At 44.2% G+C, this 21,967-nt stretch overlaps 1 protein-coding gene across 1 annotated transcript in view; it reads left to right on the top strand.

Annotated features, from left to right (window-relative positions):
- ptprsa (protein tyrosine phosphatase receptor type Sa) overlaps nt 1-21,967 on the top strand; it is a 454,642-nt gene that overhangs the window by 108,042 nt on the left and 324,633 nt on the right. The window contains 1 exon segment of the mRNA XM_071342488.1: nt 5,254-5,378. The gene's annotated coding sequence lies outside the window, so the exon portion shown is untranslated.

The raw sequence follows: 21,967 nt of genomic DNA, 5'->3' as shown, positions 1-21,967 counted from the left end.
TGTAAAGTAGAGAGGGTGTACATCTAAGTGGTAGACTCATTGTTTGTGTTTGTTTCCCCACCACTGCCAACCTCTATAAGTATTTTCCTTGGCTGCCCAATAATGTAACTCTACAGTTGCCTGTAGCTATGTTTTGGCTAGCTACACTTAAACTGCACAACCATATCTGTCATGTTAGCATGTTGTTAGCTAGCATACACACACAGAACCAGCCCTAGCTGTGTGCTGGGCATAATCAGTCCTCAGGCACTTCTACCCGGCAACTAATAGTGGATGTGGGCCCCATTGTAAATCACAGTAGGGTTTTGTTGAGCCTGCACCCTAAAGAGAATGGCATGGAAACACGTTTGCCGCAGAGGAGAGCCTGGTATTGTGTAGGCGAAGAGAGAAGACAGCTATAAAAGTGATCTATCACTGGCCTTTACCTTTGCTCATCACTAATGCTATCTGAATCTTAAAGAGCCACTGAACATTCCGATTGGCATGTGTTTTTATGTTGCTCATTAGAAAAAAAATAGATTTCAGTCTTGGAGGTGTGTTTCCTGACTGATTCCGTCTTTGGTTAATGATGTTTGACTCTCATGAGACACTGTAGGAAGCCTATTGCACACCTCAAAATCCCCAGAATGAATCTAAGATAACAAAAAAAATCTGCGAAAAATGTTGACGTTTTTGCCAAGCATGTTTTAGTTGTGCAATTTTTGGTGCAGTATTTCTCAAGTAAAAAAATGTGAGACGTGTTGTCTTATGTAAACAATGTTGGGCTGCTGGTCAGGTCTTTCTCACTGTCTATGCTATTGAATAGAGAGCAATCACCGCATGCTCCCCCCATGTTTTCTCCCCCCATGTTTTTTTGTAATCAACTAGAATAACTGTTTCTGGCTCATATCCCTTTCACATTCTGAAATTGCATTTTTGCACCCCATTATAAAAGAAAACTGCAGCAAATACGGTGTTTTTATGTTAAACAGTTTTGTCATATTTCACTCTTCTGTGATGTATATAAAGTAGAATATTGGGATGCAAACTCAAAATGTAATGCATTTCAACTCAATATTTGACATGGTACAGATGTCTTATTTATTTAAGCCCATAACCATGTGTGTGAGGTGTATACTTTTGTTTCAAAGTAGATTTGTTTAAGACTACCAAGAAACACTCTGTGTGACCCTGATTTAGCCCACTGCAGTAAAAGGTTAAAAGCAGTTGCTCTATAAAGAGAAAAGCCGACAGACTCAAATTCAGTTAAGGGAGGAAATTTAGGAATCTTCTAACATTGGAATTTTTGGCCAAAATGAGAGTTGAGGGAAAAGGTCGAACAGTTTTGGACTGGTTTGGTTTTAGCTACAGTCCAAGAAGTTGAGATTATTTTGACCTATTTAAGCTCTCATTACAAATATTTCAGATGATTCAGGGACCTTCAGTACGGTTTGCACGTATCCATAATTGGTAGCATTAGGTCATTGTAGCTGTGACATCTGTATTTGTTCATCAAATCTATTTTCTCCACTTCACTGACATCAGAGGGAATTTCATGCAAAACCTATTGCTTTAATATTTCTCCAATGTCCACAATCTGCAACACATAACCACTCAGTGGTATTCTACAGCTCTGTTTGGGAGGAAGGGTTTAACTCCAGGTGAAGTGTGTGTGTGTGTGTGTGTGTGTGTGTGTGTGTGTGTGTGTGTGTGTGTGTGTGTGTGTGTGTGTGTGTGTGTGTGTGTGTGTGTGTGTGTGTGTGTGTGTGTGTGTGTGTGTGTGTCTGCGTGTGTCTGCGTGTGTATGTCATTATCCGGACGAGAAACATAACTGAAGATGTGTGTGTGTGCTTAGTGTACTCTTATGTGTGCAGGAGTGAACAGTTGCTATGTAAAAGCTTGTCTAGGGCTGGCTTCAATAACAAGCTGGAATTCTGGAGGTGCAGTGTGTGGAGTCATAGTTTAGTGGATTTGACCCCTGTGGTTTATGAGTAAAGTGGGGATTTGAGGGTGGTTGGTGTGTAGGGCCTCTTTTGTGGTTTGTGCCCATTAGCTCTTGTGACTAGACTGCAATGGAGAGAGCTGAACACAAGCCCCGTGGCCGCACCAGATCTGCCATCATCAAAGCCACATTCTCAGGCCATATGTATAAGAAGAAATATATTGTAATTAACTTCAAAAGCCCTAATGACTAAGAAAAACTCTTAGTAAAATCTTTCATTTTTGAATACCCTTGTTTACTCCTGATGTGCATGTAGTAGTGTGAGATTACCCTGTTGATGTACCAAGTGTCTAGTCTTGTCTAGTTTTAAAGATGCCCTGATGTGATGTGTGTGAGCTTGCATAGATATGGATAGGCTGGCATGAAATCTGGACAGTGTGTCCATTCATCCCAATAACACTGCTACTGTGTGTGTGTGTGTGTGTGTGTGTGTGTGTGTGTGTGTGTGTGTGTGTGTGTGTGTGTGTGTGTGTGTGTGCGTGCGTGCGTGCGTGCGTGCGTGCGTGCGTGTGTCTGTGCGTGCGTGTCTGTGTCTGTGTGTGGCAACACATTTGCCGCAGAGGAGAGCCTGGTATTGTGTAGGCGGAGAGCGAAGACAGCTATAAAAGTGATCTATCACTGGCCTTTACCTTTGCTCATGACTAATGCTATCTGAATCTTAAATAGAGCAGAGGAGAGAGCTGAGGTAGTGCGGCCATTTTGGAATTCAGTTGAGGGGGGAAATTAAAGAGATTTATCTATTCTCTGACATTGGAATTTTTGGCAAAAATGAGAGTTAAGGGAAAAGGTCGAACAGTTTTGGACAGGTTTGGTTTTAGCTACATTCCAAGAGATTATGAGATTATTTTGACCTATTTAAGCTCTCATTACAAATATTTCAGATGATTCAGGGACCTTCGATACGGTTTGTACTTATCCATAATTGGTAGCATTAGGTCATTGTAGCTGTGACATCTGTATTTATTTTTGTATATTTTTATTTATATATCTAATTTCCCAAATCGAGCTAAAAACCTCTCCTTGCACACACACCCAGCAAAATATAGTTAGATTTGCTGTGACAATGTAACCTAACAATTTCCTAAATTGATCTTACTTTTCCTGGGGCACATACAAAAAATGAAACATGACATAATACAGAACATTAATAGACAAGAACAACTCAAGGACAGAACTAAATGAATTTAAAATGGCACACATAGCCTACATGTCAATACATACACACAATATCTAGATCAAGATAGGGGTGAGGTGTTGCTTTACCAGTTTCTTTAAACCAGGTTTGCTGTTCATTTGAGCAATATGAGATGGAAATAATGGCTCTATATACTATCGTATACTTTCTTGAATTGGTTCTGGATTTGAGTACTTTGAAAAGATCCCTGGTGGCATGTCTGGTGGGGTAAGAGCTGTGTGTAAGTTGACTATGCAAACAATTTGGAATTTTCAACACATCATTTATTATAAAAAAAGAAGAAGTGATGCAGTCAGTCTCTCTTCAACTCTTAGCCAAGAGAGACATGCATGCATAGTATGTACACTACCGTTCAAAAGTTTGGGGTCACTTTCCTGAAGCACCTCCCACAAGTTGGATTGGCTTGATGGGCACCTCTTAACCATATGGTCAAGCTGCTCCCACAACAGCTCAATAGGGTTGAGATCCGGTGACTGCTGACCACTCCATTATAGACAGAATACCAGCTGACTGCTTCTTCCATAAATAGTTCTTGCATAGTTTGTAGCTGTGCTTTGGGTCATTGTCCTGTTGTAGGAGGAAATTGGCTCCAATTAAGCGCTGTCCACAGGGTATGGCATGGCGTTGCAAAATGGAGTGATAGCCTTCCTTCTTCAAGATCCCTTTTACCCTGTACAAATCTCCCACTTTACCACCACCAAAGCATCACATCACCATCACATTGCCTCCACCATGCTTGACAGATGGTGTCAAGCACTCCTCCAGCATCTTTTCATTTTTTCTGCGTCTCACGAATGTTCTTCTCTGTGATCCGACACCTCAAACTTAGATTTGTCTGTCCATAACACTTTTATCCAATTTTCCTCTGTCCAGTGTCTGTGTTGTTTTGCCCATCTTAATCTTTTCTTTTTATTGGTCAGTCTGAGATATGTTTTTTTCTTTGGAACTTTGCCTAGAAGGCCAGCATCCTGGAGTCGCCTCTTCACTGTTGACATTGAGACTGGTGTTTTGCGGGTACTATTTAATGAAGCTGCCAGTTGAGGACTTGTGAGGCATCTGTTTCTTAAACTAGACACTCTAATGTACTTGTCCTCTTGCTCAGTTGTGTACCGGGGCCTCCCACTCCTCTTTCTATTCTGGTTAGAGCCAGTTTGCGCTGTTCTGTGAAGGGAGTGGTACACAGCGTTGTACCATATCTTCAGTTTCTTGGCAATTTCTCGCATGGAATAGCCTTCATTTTTTAGAACAAGAATAGATTGACGAGTTTCAGAAGAAAGTCCTTTGTTTCTGGCCATTTTGAGCCTGTAATCGAACCCACAAATGCTAATGCTCCAGATACTCAACTAGTCTAAAGAAGGCCAGTTTTATTGCTTCTTTAATCAGGACAGCAGTTTTCAGCTGTGCTAACATCACTGTAAAAGGGTTTTCTAATGATCAGTTAGCCTTTTAAAATGATAAACTTGGATTAGCTAACACAACGTGCCATTGGAACACAGGAGTGATGGTTGCTGATAATGGGCCTCTGTACGCCTATGTAGATATTTCATTAATAATCAGGCGTTTCCAGGTACAATAGTCATTTACAACATTAACAATGTCTACACTGTATTTCTGATCAATTTAATGTTATTTTAATGGCCATAAAATGTGCTTTTCTTTAAAAAACAAGGACATTTCTAAGTGACCCCAAACTTTTGAACGGTAGTGTATATTAGCCCTCTGATTACAATAAAGTACAATGGGAACAGACTGTAAGTACTGCATGTCTGGCAGAGTTGGGAGAATGTAGCTGTATTACATTAAAACAAGTAGAGAGCTAGAAGGAACCTTGAGGAAACATACAGCCTCATTTGAAGTCAGCTATTTTCTCTACTTCATGGGCATCACTGACATCAGAGGGAATTTCATGCAAACCCTATTGCTTTAATATTTCTCCAATGTTCAAAATCTGCAACACATAACCACTCAGTGGTATTCTACAGCTCTGTTGGGAAGAAGGTTATAACTCAAGGTGAAGTGTGTTTACGTGTGTTTCTGTGTGTGTATGTGTGTGTACGTGTGTGTGTGTGATACTCAGTGTTGTGTTCTAGAACACCTAAAGCGAGACCGATTTAAGACAAAGCCCGGAGCAAATCAAGTCCGAGTCAAGACCGGAGGGGGACGAGAGGTCCGAGACCGAGTCAAGACCGAGACCAGAAAAATGTGAGTCCAATTGAAGACCATGACTGTAATTTTGTCTAATTGTCACCATAATAATAGTAAAAAATATCCAGGATTCTTGAGACATTCAGAATGGTGAAAAAATACATGCTGAGGGCAAAAAGAACCACTCTACAAAATATGACTAACCCAAACATAGTGAGGAACAACGAGGGCCTTCTATGCTTACAGAGAAAGGCTAAGGATTTATAAAATAATACAAATAATAGTAATTATATTATTCTTGTCAACGATGTTCTGATTTAATCTCTTCAGTTTTTTTTGGAAAGTAAAAAGTTAACGCTGAAGAGAAAAAAAGGTCGAATGAGGATTTTTCTTTGGTGGTCTCTGGGGAGATAAATCTAGCGAGCTAGGTCAGCCATTGGCTAGGCCATCAGAACCCCGATAGAAGGCATCTGCCATTTTAAGGCAAATATTTGGGGTGACAGTGGAATCAGCCAATCACATTGACCTTTAATGGCCAAAAGATCGAAGGCCAACAGGTCACTGTGCCATAGTGAGCAGTAGTTTTCCCAAGGCATAGATAGCTAGCTTTTGTTGTAGGCTAGTTTGCGGCGTCTGCAGCAGGTGTCATGGAAGAGGATGTTGTTGCTAATTTGTTAGCTTCTCCCTTTTCAAGTTTCAAATGATTATCATCTGTTGAGTGGAACAATGTTTTTATTGCAGCTTGAATGCTGTTGTTAGACATCTCTTTGAAAATAACCTGTGTGTGAAACATTGTTGCATTTAAACTTTAGGTCAGCGGTTACTTCGATTGGGACATGCTTAGCCTAATGATTGTGTTTTTTGTATTCTTATGATTGGGACCTACTGGCTTGTTATGTCAGAGTGAATGGACTGCTGTCGTTCTATCGGCCCTATGCAGTGGTGTAGTGGTCCATGGAAGAGTGGGTCCTGTGTGACAAATCCTATGTTTTCCTCAAAATCTTTCAGATTTTCACTCTCAAAATCACACTTAAATAAAAAAATGTTATTGTTGTAAGTCCACAAGAAAGCTTAAACCACATCAGGAAATCATTTTTGAGGTCTGGGAAAAATAAAACAAAATAATATTTTTGGAAGGTGTAGTTGACCTTTAGTTAACTTGAGCACAACAAACGCCTTCCCCATTGATACATATCAGCATTATATCATTCTGTCAGGTAGGTCACATTGCAATCAACATTTAATTGTGGAGGGTTTTTTAAGAAAACCTTCAGAGATGTTTATCCAAACAGCATAATGACTGAATTGAATAGCCTACTAACCAAGACTAAGGACCAAACTTTTTCAACACCTGGTTTGCAATCCCCATTGTTAGTTAGTATTTACTGGTAGATATCATAAGTTGAAATGTCTTTCCTACCCTACCGGCTACCGATGTCCTTCTTCTGTGAGCTGCTCCATGCCAAAACCAGCTGAGAGCTGAACACTCTTGCTGCCCCTGCAGATGATATTCTGTTGAAACTAGGCTGTGTGTGGCAGTGCGCATGTGAACATATTTCAAGTGCTTTGCGATTGTATAGGCTACTTTGTGCATGATTTCTCAATTGTACTACATAAGTCGTATGCCTCCACTACACTACATTGATACACATCAGTAGGGATTAAGAAGTGAGTATATGCAATGCCCACTGAAAATAAAGTGGGTATAGGGGCGTATACCCTCCACTACGCCACTGGCCCTTTGTGTTTTACAAAAAGTGCTCTGTCCTACATGAGTGCGCTGGTATGACAGTTGCTGTCCTTTCAGCATCACGAACCTGTCACACACTGAAGACCTATAGGTTCACCACTGTACTAACCTGTCACACACTGAAGACCTATAGGTTCACCACTGTACTAACCTGTCACACACTGAAGACCTATAGGTTCACCACTGTACTAACCTGTCACACACTGAAGACCTATAGGTTCACCACTGTCTCACACTGAAGGCCTATAGGTTCACCACAGTACTAACCTGTCACACACTGAAGGCCTATAGGTTCACCACTGTACTAACCTGTCACACACTGGAGACCTATAGGTTCACCACTGTACTAACCTGTCACACACTGAAGGCCTACAGGTTCACCACTGTCACACACTGAAGGCCTATAGGTGCCCCACTGTACTAACCTGTCACACACTGAAGACCTATAGGTTCACCACTGTACTAACCTGTCACACACTGAAGGCCTATAGGTTCACCACTGTCACACACTGAAGACCTATAGGTTCACCACTGTACTAACCTGTCACACACTGAAGGCCTATAGGTTCACCACTGTACTAACCTGTCACATTTACATTACATTTAAGTCATTTAGCAGACGCTCTTATCCAGAGCGACTTACAAATTGGTGCATTCACCTTATGATATCCAGTGGAACAACCACTTTACAATAGTGCATCTAACTCTTTTAAGGGGGGGGGTTAGAAGGATTACTTTATCCTATCCTAGGTATTCCTTAAAGAGGTGGGGTTTCAGGTGTCTCCGGAAGGTGGTGATTGACTCCGCTGACCTGGCGTCGTGAGGGAGTTTGTTCCACCATTGGGGTGCCAGAGCAGCGAACAGTTTTGACTGGGCTGAGCGGGAACTGTACTTCCTCAGAGGTAGGGAGGCGAGCAGGCCAGAGGTGGATGAACGCAGTGCCCTTGTTTGGGTGTAGGGCCTGATCAGAGCCTGAAGGTACGGAGGTGCCGTTCCCCTCACAGCTCCGTAGGCAAGCACCATGGTCTTGTAGCGGATGCGAGCTTCAACTGGAAGCCAGTGGAGAGAGCGGAGGAGCGGGGTGACGTGAGAGAACTTGGGAAAGTTGAACACCAGACGGGCTGCGGCGTTCTGGATGAGTTGTAGGGGTTTAATGGCACAGGCAGGGAGCCCAGCCAACAGCGAGTTGCAGTAATCCAGACGGGAGATGACAAGTGCCTGGATTAGGACCTGCGCCGCTTCCTGCGTGAGGCAGGGTCGTACTCTGCGAATGTTGTAGAGCATGAACCTACAGGAACGGGTCACCGCCTTGATGTTAGTTGAGAACGACAGGGTGTTGTCCAGGATCACGCCAAGGTTCTTAGCACTCTGGGAGGAGGACACAATGGAGTTGTCAACCGTGATGGCGAGATCATGGAACGGGCAGTCCTTCCCCGGGAGGAAGAGCAGCTCCGTCTTGCCGAGGTTCAGCTTGAGGTGGTGATCCGTCATCCACACTGATATGTCTGCCAGACATGCAGAGATGCGATTCACCACCTGGTTATCAGAGGGGGGAAAGGAGAAGATTAATTGTGTGTCGTCTGCATAGCAATGATAGGAGAGACCATGTGAGGATATGACAGAGCCAAGTGACTTGGTGTATAGCGAGAATAGGAGAGGGCCTAGAACAGAGCCCTGGGGGACACCAGTGGTGAGAGCACGTGGTGCGGAGACAGATTCTCGCCACGCCACCTGGTAGGAGCGACCTGTCAGGTAGGACGCAATCCAAGCGTGGGCCGCGCCAGAGATGCCCAGCTCGGAGAGGGTGGAGAGGAGGATCTGATGGTTCACAGTATCAAAGGCAGCCGATAGGTCTAGAAGGATGAGAGCAGAGGAGAGAGAGTTAGCTTTAGCAGTGCGGAGCGCCTCCGTGACACAGAGAAGAGCAGTCTCAGTTGAATGACTAGTCTTGAAACCTGACTGATTTGGATCAAGAAGGTCATTCTGAGAGAGATAGCAGGAGAGCTGGCCAAGGACGGCACGTTCAAGAGTTTTGGAGAGAAAAGAAAGAAGGGATACTGGTCTGTAGTTGTTGACATCGGAGGGATCGAGTGTAGGTTTTTTCAGAAGGGGTGCAACTCTCGCTCTCTTGAAGACGGAAGGGACGTAGCCAGCGGTCAAGGATGAGTTGATGAGCGAGGTGAGGTAAGGGAGAAGGTCTCCGGAAATGGTCTGGAGAAGAGAGGAGGGGATAGGGTCAAGCGGGCAGGTTGTTGGGCGGCCGGCCGTCACAAGACGCAAGATTTCATCTGGAGAGAGAGGGGAGAAAGAGGTCAAAGCACAGGGTAGGGCAGTGTGAGCAGAACCAGCGGTGTCGTTTGACTTAGCAAACGAGGATCGGATGTCGTCGACCTTCTTTTCAAAATGGTTGACGAAGTCATCAGCAGAGAGGGAGGAGGGGGGAGGAGGGGGAGGAGGATTCAGGAGGGAGGAGAAGGTGGCAAAGAGCTTCCTAGGGTTAGAGGCAGATGCTTGGAATTTAGAGTGGTAGAAATTGGCTTTAGCAGCAGAGACAGAAGAGGAGAATGTAGAGATGTCACACACTGAAGGTCTATAGGTTCACCACTGTACTAACCTGTAACACACTGAAGACCTATAGGTGCCCCACTGTACTAACCTGTCACACACTGAAGACCTATAGGTTCACCACTGTACTAACCTGTCACACACTGAAGACCTATAGGTTCACCACTGTACTAACCTGTCACACACTGAAGGCCTATAGGTTCACCACTGTACTAACCTGTCACACACTGAAGACCTATAGGTTCACCACTGTACTAACCTGTCACACACTGAAGGCCTATAGGTTCACCACTGTCACACACTGAAGACCTATAGGTTCACCACTGTACTAACCTGTCACACACTGAAGACCTATAGGTTCACCACTGTACTAACCTGTCACACACTGAAGACCTATAGGTTCACCACTGTACTAACCTGTCACATACTGAAGGCCTATAGGTTCACCACTCTACTAACCTGTCACACACTGAAGACCTATAGGTTTTATTTTATTTATTTTTTATTTAACCTTTATTTAACCAGGTAGGCAAATTGAGAACACGTTCTCATTTACAATTGCGACCTGGCCAAGATAAAGCAAAGCAGTTCGACACATACAACAACACATAGTTACACATGGAGTAAAACAAACATATAGTCAATAATACAGTGAAAAAAAAATAAGTCTATATACAATGTGAGCAAGTGAGGTGAGATAAGGGAGGTGAAGGCAAACAAATATATGTATAAATAAATAAAAATATAAAAGGCCATGGAGGCGAAGTGAGTACAACACAGCAAGTAAAATAAAAACTAAAAAAACACTGGAATGGTTGGTTTGCAGTGGAAGAAAGTGCAAAGTAGAGACAGAAATAATGGGGTGCAAAGGAGCAAAATAAATTAATAAATAAATACAGTAGGTAAAGAGGTAGTTGTTTGGGCTAAATTGTAGATGGGTTATGTACAGGTGCAGTAATCTATGAGCTGCTCTGACAGCTGGTGCTTAAAGCTAGTGAGGGAGATAGGTGTTTCCAGTTTCAGAGATTTTTGTAGTTCGTTCCAGTCATTGGCAGCAGAGAACTGGAAGGAGAGGCGTCCAAAGGAGGAATTGGTTTTGGGGGTGACTAGAGAGATATACCTGCTGGAGCGCGTGCTACAGGTAGGTGCTGCTATGGTGACCAGCGAGCTGAGATAAGGGGGGACTTTACCTAGCAGGGTCTTGTAGATGACCTGGAACCAGTGGGTTTGGCGACGAGTATGAAGCGAGGGCCAGCCAACGAGAGTGTACAGGTCGCAGTGGTGGGTAGTATATGGGGCTTTGGTGACAAAACGGATGGCACTGTGATAGACTGCATCCAATTTATTGAGTAGGGTTTTGGAGGCTATTTTGTAAATGACATCACCGAAGTCGAGGATTGGTAGGATGGTCAGTTTTACAAGGGTATGTTTGGCAGCATGAGTAAAGGATGCTTTGTTGCGGAATAGGAAGCCAATTCTAGATTTGACTTTGGATTGGAGATGTTTGATGTGAGTCTGGAAGGAGAGTTTACAGTCTAACCAGACACCTAGGTATTTGTAGTTGTCCACATATTCTAAGTCAGAGCCGTCCAAAGTAGTGATGTTGGACAGGCGGGCAGGAGCAGGCAGCGATCGGTTGAAGAGCATGCTTTTGGTTTTACTTGTATTTAAGAGCAGTTGGAGGCCTTGGAAGGAGAGTTGTATGGCATTGAAGCTCGCCTGGAGGGTTGTTAACACAGTGTCAAAAGAAGGGCCAGAAGTATACAGAATAGTGTCGTCTGCGTAGAGGTGGATCAGAGAATCACCAGCAGCAAGAGCGACATCATTGATGTAAACAGAGAAGAGAGTCGGTCCAAGAATTGAACCCTGTGGCACCCCCATAGAGACTGCCAGAGGCCCGGACAACAGACCCTCCGATTTGACACACTGAACTCGATCAGAGAAGTAGTTGGTGAACCAGGCGAGGCAATCATTAGAGAAACCAAGGCTGTCGAGTCTGCCAATGAGTCAAAAGCCTTGGCCAGGTCAATGAATACGGCTGCACAGTATTGTTTCCTATCGATGGCGGTTACGATATCGTTTATGACCTTGAGCGTGGCTGAGGTGCACCCATGACCAGCTCTGAAACCAGATTGCATAGCGGAGAAGGTGTGGTGGGATTCGAAATGGTCGGTAATCTGTTTGTTGACTTGGCTTTCGAAGACCTTAGAAAGGCAGGGTAGGATAGATATAGGTCTGTAGCAGTTAGGGTCAAGGGTGTCCCCCCCTTTGAAGAGGGGGATAACCGCAGCTGCTTTCCAATCTTTGGGGATCTCAGACGACACGAAAGAGAGGTTGAAGAGGCTAGTAATAGGGGTGGCAACAATTTCAGCAGATAGTTTTAGAAAGAAAGGGTCCAGATTATCTAGCCCGGCTGATTTGTAAGGGTCCAGATTTTGCAGCTCATTTAGAACATCAGCTGACTGTATTTGGGAGAAAGAGAAATGGGGAAGGCTTGGGCGAGTAGCAGAGGGGAGGGCAGTGCTGTTGTCCGGGGTAGGGGTAGCCAGGTGGAAAGCATGGCCAGCCGTAGAAAAATGCTTATTGAAATTCTCAATTATAGTGGATTTGTCGGTGGTGACAGTGTTTCCTATCTTCAGAGCGGTTGGAAGCTGGGAGGAGGTGTTCTTATTCTCCATGGACTTTACGGTGTCCCAGAACTTTTTTGAATTTGTGTTGCAGGAAGCAAATTTCTGCTTGAAAAAGCTAGCCTTGGCTGTTCTAACTGCCTGTGTATATTGGTTTCTGGCTTCCCTGAAAAGTTGCATATCACGGGGGCTGTTCGATGCTAATGCAGAACGCCATAGGATGTTTTTCTGTTGGTTAAGGGCAGTCAGGTCAGGAGAGAACCAAGGGCTATATCTGTTCCTGGTTCTAAATTTCTTGAATGGGGCATGCTTATTCAAGATGGTGAGGAAGGCATTTTAAAAAAATGACCAGGCATCCTCTACTGACGGGATGAGATCAATATCCTTCCAGGATACCCCGGCCAGGTCGATTAGAAAGGCCTGCTCGCTGAAGTGTTTCAGGGAGCGTTTGACAGTGATGAGTGGAGGTCGTTTGACCGCTGACCCATTACGGATGCAGGCAATGAGGCAGTGATCGCTGAGATCTTGGTTGAAAACAGCAGAGGTGTATTTGGAGGGCAAGTTTGTTAGGATGATATCTATGAGGGTACCCGTGTTTACGGAATTGGGGTGGTACCTGGTAGGTTCATTGATAATTTGTGTGAGATTGAGGGCATCAAGCTTAGATTGTAGGGTGGCTGGGGTGTTGAGCATGTTCAAATTTAGGTCGCCTAGCAGCACGAGCTCTGAAGATAGATGGGGGGCAATCAGTTCACATATAGTGTCCAGAGCACAGCTGGGGGCAGAGGGTGGTCTATAGCAGGCGGCAACGGTGAGAGACTTGTTTTTAGAGAGGTGGATTTTTAAAAGTAGAAGTTCAAATTGTTTGGGAACAGACCTGGATAGTATAACAGAACTCTGCAGGCAGTCTTTGCAGTAGATTGCAACACCGCCCCCTTTGGCCGTTCTATCTTGTCTGAAAATCTTGTAATTGGGGATGAAAATGTCTGAATTTTTGGTGGTCTTTCTAAGCCAGGATTCAGACACGGCTAAAACATCCGGGTTGGCAGAGTGTGCTAAAGCAGTGAACAAAACAAACTTAGGGAGGAGGCTTCTAATGTTAACATGCATGAAGCCAAGGCTATTACGGTTACAGAAGTCATCAAAAGAGAGCGCCTGGGGAATAGGAGTGGAGCCAGGTACTGCAGGGCCTGGATTCACCTCTACATCACCAGAGGAACAGAGGAGGAGTAGGATAAGGGTACGGCTAAAAGCTATGAGAATTGGTCGCCTAGAGCTACTAGAGCAGAGAGTAAAAGGAAGTTTCTGGGGGCGATAAAATAGTTTAAAGGAATAATGTACAGACAAAGGTATGGTGGGATGTGAATACAGTGGAGGTAAACCTAGGTATTGAGTGATGATGAGAGAGATATTGTCTCTAGAAACATCATTGAAACCAGGTGATGTCATCGCATATGTGGGTGGTGGAACTGAGAGGTTGGATATGGTATAGAGAGCAGGGCTAGAATCTCTACAGTGAAATAAGCCAATAAACACTAACCTGTACTAACCTGTCACACACTGAAGACCTATAGGTTCACCACTGTACTAACCTGTCACACACTGAAGACCTATAGGTTCACCACTGTACTAACCTGTCACACACTGAAGACCTATAGGTTCACCACTGTACTAACCTGTCACACACTGAAGACCTATAGGTTCACCACTGTACTAACCTGTCACACACTGAAGACCTATAGGTTCACCACTGTACTAACCTGTCACACACTGAAGACCTATAGGTTCACCACTGTACTAACCTGTAACACACTGAAGACCTATAGGTTCACCACTGTACTAACCTGTCACACACTGAAGGCCTATAGGTTCACCACTGTACTAACCTGTCACACACTGAAGACCTATAGGTTCACCACTGTACTAACCTGTCACACACTGAAGACCTATAGGTTCACCACTGTACTAACCTGTCACACACTGAAGACCTATAGGTTCACCACTGTATTAACCTGTCACACACTGAAGACCTATAGGTTCACCACTGTACTAACCTGTAACACACTGAAGGCCTATAGGTTCACCACTGTACTAACCTGTCACATACTGAAGGCCTATAGGTTCACCACTGCACTGTCACACACTGGAGGTCTAGGTCCAATAGGTTCACCACTGCACAGACATGTCTATAATAGATATAAAGACTGTTATAATTTCCCCGTCTCAGTCTCATCTTTACTCATAGTGAGCACACAACTTTACAACAATTTCCCACACTCTTCCCTAACAGCATGTCAAGGAAATTGGGACAAAGTTTAAATATATTTTTCAATGAAAATAAAGGACAGTAATGTTATAAGTAAAGTTTCAATAGGCGATAAGATATTATTTCAAGAAAGGAATGTACAGTATATATTCGGCCGGCGAAGCGCTTTTATGCGCTGAGTGAATGGAAGCTGATAATTACGATTGTTCTCAGGAAGAAATTACGAGTTCTCACTATCCAAGATCAAGTACAAATGTATCTGACACCGAGACAAGACCGAGAAACTCAATATGTGGTCTCGAAACCCGGTCTCGAGTACTACAACACTTGTGAAACTTATGTGGACGAGAAACATAACTGAAGATGTGTGTGTGCTTTTATGTGCAGGAGTGAACAGTTGCTATGTAAAAGCTTGTCTAGGGCTGGCTTCAATAACAAGCTGGAATTCTGGAGGTGCAGTGTGTGGAGTCATAGTTTAGTGGATTTGACCCCTGTGGGGAGGAAGGTTATAACTCAAGGTGCAGTGTGTGGAGTCATAGTTTAGTGGATTTGACCCCTGTGGGGAGGAAGGTTATAACTCAAGGTGCAGTGTGTGGAGTCTTAGTTTAGTGGATTTGACCCCTGTGGGGAGGAAGGTTATAACTCAAGGTGCAGTGTGTGGAGTCATAGTTTAGTGGATTTGACCCCTTTGGGGAGGAAGGTTATAACTCAAGGTGCAGTGTGTGAGCGTTTTTGAATACCCTTGTTTACTCCTGATGTGCATGTAGTAGTGTGAGATTACCCTGTTGACGTACCAAGTGTCTAGTCTTGTCTAGTTTTAAAGATGCCCTGATGTGATGTGTGTGAGCTTGCATAGATAAGGGCAGGCTGGCAGGAAATCTGGACAGTGTGTCCTTTCATCCCAATAACACTGCCCCCCCCCCTCCACCCACCCCCTCCTTTCTGCTCTCCTCTACCCCACAGAGTAGTAGAGCTGTGAATAATGGAGAATTGTGTCCTATTCATCTCTAGGGGTCAGAGAGTCGAGCCACTATTTGGGCTAGCTATCCATCAACCCCCTCCACTTTGTAGCGTGTGACAAGGCTATCGGCACTGGTGGCCTACTCAGAAGGAGATGGTGGCCCCCAGTAATGTCACCCTGACTTATTGATGATAGGAGCTGGAATTAGACCTTTAGTATTCATTCATTTGCCCGCAACAGACAAAAAAAACGATTCATAGCACTGGGCCTTTAATTTGGGATTTCTTTGTAATATTCCAAGTCTATCTTATACACAGTGAGTCATATGTATCTCACATGTGAACATCAAGACATCCTGAATGATGATTTCACAAGCTCATCAGATAAACCACAAACCTTTGTTAAAACCAGTTTGTTCTTCTATTGTTTTTGAATCGAAGCCAAAACCATGAGATATTTTTACTCAGAGAGTATGATCTCGCTTGATCTCGGTTGGCGCAGGTCGTTAGCTGGAACGATTGCATGCACTTGATCTGCTCTGCCTGGGCCGCGTGGGCACTGCACACTGGGCTGTGTAAGAAAAGGGGGATGGAGGAGGGAGATGGAGGAGGGGGATGGAGAGAGGGAGGGAGTGGAGGAGGGGGATGGAGGAGGGAGATGGAGGAGGGGGATGGAGGAGGGGGATGGAGAGAGGGAGATGGAGGAGGGGGATGGAGAGAGGGAGATGGAGGAGGGGGAGGGAGAGAGGGAGATGGAGGAGGGGGATGGAGAGAGGGAGATGGAGGAGGGGGATGGAGAGAGGGAGATGGAGGAGGGAGATGGAGGAGGGGGATGGAGGAGGGGGATGGAGGAGGGGGATGGAGGAGGGGGAGGGAGGGAGTGGAGGAGGGGGAGGGGGATGGAGAAAGGGAGATGGAGGAGGGGGAGGAAGGGAGGGGATGGAGAAGGGAGGTGGAGGAGGGATATGGAGGAGGGAGGTGGAGGAGGGGGATGGAGAGAGGGAGGGAGTGGAGGGGGGGGATGGAGGAGGGAGGTGGAGGAGGGGGATGAGGGGGATGGAGGAGGGAGGTGGAGGAGGGGGATGGAGGAGGGAGGTGGAGGAGGGATATGGAGGAGGGAGGTGGAGGAGGTGGAGGAGGGGGATGGAGGAGGGGGAGGAGGGGGATGGAGGGAGGGAGTGGAGGAAGGAAACAGAGAGATTAGAAAGAGAAAGACCAGTCGAGTGATTGAAGAAGAGAGAGAATAGGTGGAAACAAAAGATAGAAAGAGAGAGGGAAGAGAGAGAGAGAGAGGGGGGGGGGGCTAGACAGACTGTAGGGGTTGACCTCATCTTTGATGTGGTCCAATCACATTTTAATGAAGCGTTGCTTTGCCGGTGGGCACGGCGCATACGGCTCCCAGATTAGTAGCGAGCGTACTGCACAGGGGCATTGGAAGGACAACGGAGGATTCCCCACACAGGAGAAAGAAGGAAACATTCCCTCCCCTTAGCCACAGCTATTGAGGAAGGAAACAATGTGATCTAAAAAGAGAGCCTGTAATCTCGTCCATTGCACAGTTCAATTACAAAGTCTATTTCACTCCTCTCAGACCTAAATGCATTCCAACTCCCTGTGTGTGTGTGTGTGTGTGTGTGTGTGTGTGTGTGTGTGTGTGTGTGTGTGTGTGTGTGTGTGTGTGTGTGTGTGTGTGTGTGTGTGTGTGTGTGTGTGTGTGTGTGTGTGTGTGTGTGTTTCTCTCCTACGCTACTTATTTCACCCCCGATTGGGCCTGCTGTCTTCTTATGCCTTGGCATGACCAGTGCTGAGGTTGAGGCCATCGATGGGAATTACTGTGAGTGTTCTGTTAAGAATGACAGGTGCTCCACATTGTATTCTCAATGGAAGGTATTATGTGCTTGGGAGGTCAGGGGGGAATCCCCCCGAGTGTCTTTTACTGCATACAAATGAATAACAACATTCATTGATGTTTTGTGATAATTATAGACAGTGATGAAAGGCTGTGCTTGCCAGAACCTTTATCATTTTTCAATGTTTTTATTTTTTTCACATACGTGTCTCTATTTTCCAATGGATATAGACACAGGTACTTATTGTGATATGTTTGATGCGTAAGATACGCTGGTTGTTGCAGTGACATAGTTGGTGGTAGCCTACCAGGTTAACCCCACCATCCTCTCTCTCTTTTGTCTGAAGCAGAACCATCCACTCATCACCCTGAGAAACCCTAAACTTGGAGAAATTGGATGATGCTTCCTGACATAAGCCTGACTTCCCTGCCAGCCAGGCACTTTACTAACATGATGCACTGGCTTCCACAAAGCCCCCATCTCTCACTGTCAAATCACTCCCAGCATTCACAGGGAAGTGAAGCATTTTGGGCAACGGAGTTTACTCATCCCTGTCCTCCTTATCAATTGGGAACTAGACATCCCGTGACACGGTACGGGCAGCAACTGTCAGTTTTGTCCTTCATACGTCAACTCACATTTCACGGAAGACCAATGTTCTGATGAAACAGGGAAACTCTGCTGTCAGCTGTCAAAGACGCCAGGTCCTTCAGGGAAAAGGATTTGAATCACTTTGGTAACGTCAGTATATAGGTTTTACGTGTCTTTTGGAAGACGGTCCCATTTATAAGAAGTTGGCACAAACAGTCTTCTGTGGCCAGGCAGTGATTAAGCCAGAAAAGTGTAAAGACGACGGCATGCTAGCAATTTTAAAGAGCTAACCTTGTTAGAGTGTTAGTGTATCCAGTCAAAAGCCTCACCCTTTCAGTTGGCTTTGAGTGGCAGCTTCTCAAAGTCTTGTGGTGCTCCACTGCATTCCACAAACGTTCCGGCATGCCATTAGTGAAACATCCCCACCCCCCTTTCACCCCTCCACGGTGCCTTCAAGTAGCTGTGTTGATTGTTTCCATCATCCAATGTCATGGTTTCTGACCGGGGTTGAGAAGACACAGGGCCATTTTGTGGTTACATATCTCTGTGATTCAGAGCTGGATTATTGTGACCGTAGACATGCCGCGTAAGTCAAGGAATCCGTGAGAGGGAAAAACTTTCTGACGTTTCTAGTTATTGAGTCTAGCCCTTGTGGGTCATTTGAATGCTACAGCAGCTACTTGTTGTAGCATAGCCTAGGCATACTTTTTGAAGGTATTTTTTTATTTTATTATGTATTAACCCATCCACCCCTCCCCCTCTTCTGAGGACAAATATCTTAGTTTTTTCTTTTACAGCTTTTTTGCTACATGTACATACATTTTACATATACATTTTACATACATGTTACTTTTAAATAAAGCAGTCACATAACAATAATACTTGACCAAACATCAGTTCTTTAATCCCACCCCTCAGCCACTCTCCGCCCATCCCACCTATCACCATAGACCACCCTCGTTTTGTTTCCATGTCCCATCTATTTTTCAATTGTGCTGTGATGTTTAAAAAATGAACCATAAACAATTTATGAACATGCACCTGTGGAACGGTCGTTAAGACACTAACAGCTTACAGACGGTAGGCAATTAAGGTCACAGTTATGAAAACTTAGAACACTAAAGAGGCCTTTCTACTGACTGAAAAACACCAAAAGGAAGATGCCCAGGGTCCCTGCTCATCTGCGTGAACGTGCCTCGGGCATGCTGTAAGGAGGCATGAGGACTGCGGATGTGGTCAGGGCAATAAATTGCAATGTCCGCACTGTGAGATGCCTAAGACAGCGCTACAGGGAGACAGGATGGACAGCTGATCGTCCTCGCAGTGACAGACCACGTGTAACAACACCTGCACAGGATCAGTACATCCGAACATCACACCTGCGGGACAGGTACAGGATGGCAACAACAACTGCCCAAGTTACACCAGGAACGCACAATCCCTCCATCAGTGCTCAGACTGTCCGCAATAGGCTGAGAGAGGCTGGACTGAGGGCTTGTAGGCCTGTTGTAAAGCAGGTCCTCACCAGACAACGTCGCCTATGGGCACAAACCCACCGTCGCTGGACCAGTCAGGACTGGCAAAAGTGCTCTTCACTGACAAGTCGCAGTTTTGTCTCACCAGGGATGATGGTCGGATTCACGTTTATCGTCAAAGGAATGAGCGTTACACCGAGTCTTGTACTCTGGAGCGGGATCGATTTGGAGGTGGAGGGTTCATCATGGTCTGGGGCGGTGTGTCACAGCATCATCAGACTGAGCTTACAGGGAAGACATCCTCCTCCCTCATGTGGTACCCTTCCTGCAGGCTCATCCTGTCACGACCCCACAGCATGACAATGCCAATAGCCATACTGCTCGTTCTGTGTGCAAGACAGGAATGTCAGTGTTCTGCCATGGCCAGCGAAGAACCCGGATCTCAATCCCATTGAGTACGTCTGGGACCTGTTGGATCGGCGGGTGAGGGCTAGGGCCATTCCCCCCAGACATGTCCGGGAACTTGCAGGTGTCTTGGTGGAAGAGTGGGGTAACATCTCACAGCAAGAACTGGTGCAGTCCATGAGGAGGAGATGCACTGCAGTACTTAATGCAGCTGGTGGCCACACCAGATACGGACTGTTACTTTTGATTTTGACCCCCTTTGTTCAGGGACACATTATTCTATTTCTGTTCAGTTTACGTCTCAACTGTTGAATCTTGTTATGTTCATACAAATATTTACACACGTTAAGTTTTCTGAAAATTAACAGTTGACCGTGAGAGGAAGTTTCTTCTTTTGCTGAGTTTACATAGGGACAATACCAGAACAAATGATCTATTGATTCTGTCTCTTCGCAGCAAAATCTACAGAGCTGAGTTTGTTGTATGCCCCATATATATAGCATTCTGTTGGTGGCAAGAATGTTTTATAATCATTTAAAGTGAAAAACTCTAAGTGTTGAATCAAGTGTAGTTTTTTGTACCAGTTCATAAACCATGTGCCATGGAATTGGTATATCGAAACTCTCCTCCCATTTATTTTGCAACCTGTATGGCGTAGCTGTCAACATGTTTGTCCTCAGAGGAAACTGGTACATTTTTCTATTTATGCCAGTTCCTTTCAGCCAATTTGTATCTTTAAAATATGGCAGGCAAACAAGTTCCCTACCTTCGCTCTTTTCCACTTGCCTCCTTCATTTTTGTGGTAGTGCTGCAATCAGTTGGTTGTAAGTTTGGATTGACCAGATATTCCCATATATTTTCGATATCTGCATATGTGACATAACTCCTCCGTTTCTATTAATAATATCATTAATAAATCTAATACAATTTTTAAACATTTTTTCCATAAATAATGTTTTTTTATTAATCAGTATATTTGAGTTTAACCATGACATTTGTTGTAATGTTTGTTCTATGTTTTCTGGAGGATAGAACTGAAATTGTAACCAGCTTTGTATGGCCTGTTTAAGAAAGAGCGATACTTTAAACAAAATTTCATTTTTAATTAGTCGGAAATGAGAAGTTGTAATCTGTATGAAGGCAAAAAAGGCAATTTTTGAACAAAGGATGAGCCTTAATAATCTACTGGAGAACCATTTGGGGTTTAAGTATAACTTATGTATGAGTGAAGCTTTCAGTGAAAGGTTTAAAGCTTTCATATTTAAGAATTTTTGCCCCCCAAACTCATGTTCATGATATAAATAGGCATGTTTAATTTGGTCTGGTTTAGCATTCCAAATAAAATTAGAGATTTTTGCTCACATGATTTAAAAAAACGAGTCATCTGGAGTAGGCAGTGCCATTAATAAGTAAGTAAACTGTGATAGGACCAAAGAGTTAATCAATGTGATTTTTCCATAAATAGACAAGCATTTACCTCTCCATGGTTGCAGAATCTTATCTATTTTTGCTAACTTTCTATTGAAATTAATTGTGGTAAGTTCATTTATATTTTTTGAGATGTTAATACCAAATATGTCTACTTCACCATCCACCCATTTTATTGGTAAACTACAAGGTAGTGTAAACACTGTATTTTTTAATGATCCAATACGTAATCTGGTACGCTTGTCATAATATTTTTTTTAATACAGAGAGGCTAGAAAAGTGATCAAGATCTTCAATGAGACTGTGCTCATTGATCAGATCCAGATTGTGGACTTAAAAAAAAAAAAACATTATTTACTATTTTACATCTAGGGTTGCTGTAGATGACTTTAACCCATTGTATAAGAGATTCACCAAAATTAAAGTAATCCAGGCATTTATATATAAATTGTAGTCGTACTTTATCAAACGCATTTTCAAAATCTGCTTTGAAGACCAGACCTGGTGTCTTCGATGTTTCATAATGTTCAATTGTTTCAAGTAATTGTCATATATTATCTCCAATATATCGCCCATGTAAAAAACCTGTCTGATCAGGATGAACAATATCTGGTAAAACCTTTTATATTCTATGTGCTGTGCATTTCGTCAGGATTCTCGCATCACAACATTGACGTGTTAGAGGCCTCCAGTTTTTTAAACTGTGGATCTTTATACTTATCACGTGGG

This window comes from Salvelinus alpinus, chromosome 15 (assembly GCF_045679555.1).
Source record: "Salvelinus alpinus chromosome 15, SLU_Salpinus.1, whole genome shotgun sequence".
Taxonomy (NCBI): Eukaryota; Metazoa; Chordata; class Actinopteri; order Salmoniformes; family Salmonidae; genus Salvelinus; species Salvelinus alpinus.
The sequence above is the reverse complement of the archived record's forward strand: the minus strand, read 5'-3'. Positions and strand labels throughout refer to the sequence as shown.